This window comes from Zea mays, chromosome 2 (genome assembly GCF_902167145.1).
Source record: "Zea mays cultivar B73 chromosome 2, Zm-B73-REFERENCE-NAM-5.0, whole genome shotgun sequence".
NCBI classification, from domain to species: domain Eukaryota; kingdom Viridiplantae; phylum Streptophyta; class Magnoliopsida; order Poales; family Poaceae; genus Zea; species Zea mays.
In genome coordinates this window covers 60945671-60949754 of record NC_050097.1, presented here as the reverse complement: position 1 = coordinate 60949754, position 4084 = coordinate 60945671, and the positions used below count along the sequence as shown (strand labels likewise).

Genomic DNA, 4084 nt, shown 5'->3' with positions numbered 1-4084 from the left:
CATCACTCCCTTTTTCAAACTGCTCTAGTTAGTTTATCTCAAAAATAAAACAAGTTGCTGATGAAACATGCAGCTGGACTCTTTCGCATTACGTTGTTCAACAAAAAATCCTGTTTCCTGCCTTCTGAATTCTGACAACGTCCGTCCTCACCTGTGTTGTTAAACAGAGAATGCAGCTGATCGAGGAGAACTCAAGGCTGAAGGAGCAAGTAAGTCCCTGCTCTCTCCCCCCCCCCCCCCTTCTGAATGAATGAAGGTTTCCATTCCGCTCTCTGTTTGTTTCGACCGACGTCTCAAGGTTGTTTGTGTTGCGATTTTATTCTGGGCAGTGGAACAACATATCAAGGGGTGACTGTGACAGTTGAAGAATAAACGAATTGTAATAGTGCGTTTGATCTGGTTGTGATTTGTTCCTTCACCCAATCCAAATATTCTGCCTGATTCTGCAAAACATAGGCACATTTATCCACTCACTTAGATCCAGTTGCATACAAGATTATTCTCATAGCACTCCTGCCGAAGGGTGGAAAGTGATGCTATTTTTTCAACCCAGAGAAAAAAATGGTGACACAGGAGCAAAACTCTTTGATGAAGTGCTGCGAGAATAGTTTTTCTTTGCATTGAAGTTCAATATAAGCTACGTATATTTATCTTATTATGCAGTCAAAAGCTATATAATTTGCTGTAACAGCCAGAGGCGAACCTGGCTGTTAGCGGTGTTGAACAACATGGCACACTGATGTTGTCCATGTGCGATGTGGTGCATGATTCAGTCCAGCAGGTTCATCTGACCGAGAAAATTGTGCCAGTAATCATATGACAGGAACTCGAACAATGCTAACACAACTCAATACAAGAGTTCAAGGAACGGTGAAATTCAGTGATGGATCTCATGTGAGGATTCAAGGTATGGGATCAGTAATTATGCAAGATCGAAATGAAGGTCACAAGGTACTGACAGATGTCTATTACATTCCTGAATTGAAGAGTAATATTGTGAGTTTAGGGCAATTAGAAGAAAAAGGTTTTACATTTAAGGGAGAAAATGGGAAACTCTGTGTTTATGATCTGGAACAAAAATTACTGATTGCTGCTCCTAGAACTTCAAATAGACTGTATATTGTAAAGTTTGGTTTATCCACACCAGTATGTTTGTTGGCAAAGTCTGAAGAAAAGGCCTGGCAGTGGCATGCCAGGCTGGGGCATTTGAACTTCAGAGCTTTAAAAAGTCTAGGTGACAAAAACATGGTGGTTGGAATACCAAATGTGAAGCAAGTTGAGCAAGTCTGTGATGGTTGTGTCCTAGGAAAACAACACAGGAAACCATTTCCCAAAGTGTCAAGTTTCAGGGCAGTTAAAAATCTTGAGCTAGTCCATGCAGATCTTTGTGGTCAGATTGCTCCCAAGAGCATAGGGGGTGCATCTTATTTTCTGCTAGTGGTAGATGATCACAGTAGATACATGTGGGTAGAGATACTAAAATCCAGAGATCAAGCGTTAGAATGTTTCAAGAGAATTAAACAAAGGGTTGTGGTTGAGTCTAGAAATAAACTAAAAGCTTTAAGAACAGATAGGGGTGGTGAGTTTACCTCAAATATGTTCTCCATTTTCTGTAGTGAAGGTGGGACCAAACACTATACTACAACTCAGGCTTTTAGTTATATAAAGGTTGGTTGAAATGATAATTTGAACTGTTTCTACGATCTGCTCAAGTCTAGCAGTCTTGTTGCGTATGAAGCAACACCTCATGGACTGAAAAATGGGACAACTCCTCCCTTACCTCTAAAAATCGGGCATGTGATTAATGGTTGTTTTTCTCAGTGATTTCCTTTTTTCCTTTCATAAAAAACATAAAATGCAAAAAGAATTTTTGGAACTCTATATGAGTATATCTATATAGTGAATATACGATATAATATGCTTTAGTATAATATTAGATCTACGCTTTATAGAGCTTTAACTTGAACACTTCTCGTCCGATTTGAAGCTCGTGATGCTCCCAAGGGGTGCTATGAATTGGATCCAGGCTCAATTCCACAGGAGCTTCTTCATGTAGTTTCACCATATGGCGATGCTAAGTAAGTTTGCACTAATTTTTACGGGAATTCAATTTTTCGCACAAAATATTTATTAATCATGGGAACAAAAAAATCCACAAAATATCTCTTATTAAACCCATGTCATAGGTATTACAAACAAAATTCACAGACATACAAGTTTGCCTCATGTTGCTTTTGGTTGATCAATAACAGTACGACACGTATTATATCAATTATATATAGAATCTCTCTACGCATAAACATAGTCCCAATTATTGCTCTTTGCGAATTTGTAGAATCTATGTACGCCTTTGTTCTTCAAGAAATGTAACAGCAAACTGACGGTTGTTCTGCGCCACCAAAGCTTTTTGAATTGCTGCAATGAATGCCACAATTAATCACATCTACACGTAGTTCATGATATAATGAGAACAATCACGATTCAAATGTAACTAATTTTATAGAATATACTTACATCCAAAATGATGGGTGTTGTGATGGAACGGATTGAAGTGTATTGCGGTATGATCCGAAGACTCGAGGCACTCTAGAATTACACATTTAAATCTCCGTTACGATTCATTATAAAGCAAAACTTAGTGACAAATGTTTTTGAAAGGCGTAAGACATGTTGTACCTTGTCTTCTGAACCGTCTAAACATAGTCCCAATTATTATGCCATAATCCTCCTTAGCCAACGCCCAGCGGAGTGCATTTCTGTTTAGTAGGTCACCCAAACTTTAATGATATGTAAATACCCCTACGACATTGATTTTGGTAAGAATCGGTTAGTAATATTTAGATTTGAATATATATATATATATATATATATATATATATATATATATATATATATATATATATATATATATATATATACACACACACAAAATTAACGGAATATACTTAGCATCCATTATAACAATCTTTCTGAAAGGGCCCCACATTGTGCGATGAATTGTATCCAAGTGGACTACAATAGCCATAATGTCTACAAAAATAACAATTTATAAATGGATTAATACTGAATTCTGTGTAAACGATATTTTAATACTATTAAGAGATCGATATATTCTTACCGACTAAAGTCCTGTTTGGCAACTCGGCAATATCAGCAAGGTTCAAGAGTATTTGTTTTGGGAATGGCGCCATTTGAATTGGAACAGTGTAAGGCTCCACGATAGTTTGTTGGTCAAGACACAATTCCATGGGACCATTTAGATGACGAAAATTAAATTCACCCGGATGAAGACTGAACTTTACATTATGCATCTTGTAAACATGCTTTTCATGGAGCATATTGTCGAAATGTTTGACTGTCTCATACATATATGTTATGGCCTCGATCTTGGCTCCCTAATAGTATTTCAGTAGGAGAAGAGGCGATGGTATGATGATCGTGTAACTTTGATAATGAAACTTAAAGAATTGTTGGCTTACATTGATGTCAGATAAAACGAAATGTTGTCTGTCATGGAAACGTGGTTCCTTCGGGAATTTAACTTCTACCCGAGCGACAATACTGTATTTCCGCGGTAGCCCATAAAAATCTTCTTCACGGTAGTCGTCGAACATCCTGAAGCTATATTAAACATACGACTAAATAACGGTCATAACTTTGATAGACAAATTTTGTGTAAATATATTTATATAATAACTTACATAGGCATCCGTTTTAGGTGGTCCGCTGCGGCTCTTTCGCGGTTCAATACGACCGGTTCCATCAAAAACTTGTTGCCTTAAAATTTAAAAATTTAAATAGAACACATGTCATACTTTCGCGGTTCAATATTCTATTGTTGTTACTGTTTCCACTATGGTTAATGTTGAATGCTGCGTTTATATTTTGATGTAAATATATTGTTGTTACTGTTTGCACTATGGTTTATATTGTTGTTATAGACAAATTTTGATGTAAATATATTGTTGTTACTGTTTGCACTATGGTTTATATTTTTCTTACTAATCATACATACTCCCATTGTTCTCTCATCCCAAAAAATGAATACCAGTAACAACATTGTTCTCTCATCCCAAATCTGCAC

The 4084-nt window shown here is 36.7% G+C and overlaps 1 long non-coding RNA gene across 1 annotated transcript; it reads right to left on the bottom strand.

The window, feature by feature from the left end:
* Nucleotides 1-2997: 2997 nt before the first annotated feature.
* LOC109944509 (uncharacterized) lies at nt 2998-3385 on the bottom strand. Its single transcript, XR_002267564.1, has 2 exons — nt 3119-3385; nt 2998-3030 (listed from the first exon to the last, which is right to left on the bottom strand). It is a non-coding gene; the product is annotated as an uncharacterized lncRNA (long non-coding RNA).
* Nucleotides 3386-4084: the final 699 nt, after the last annotated feature.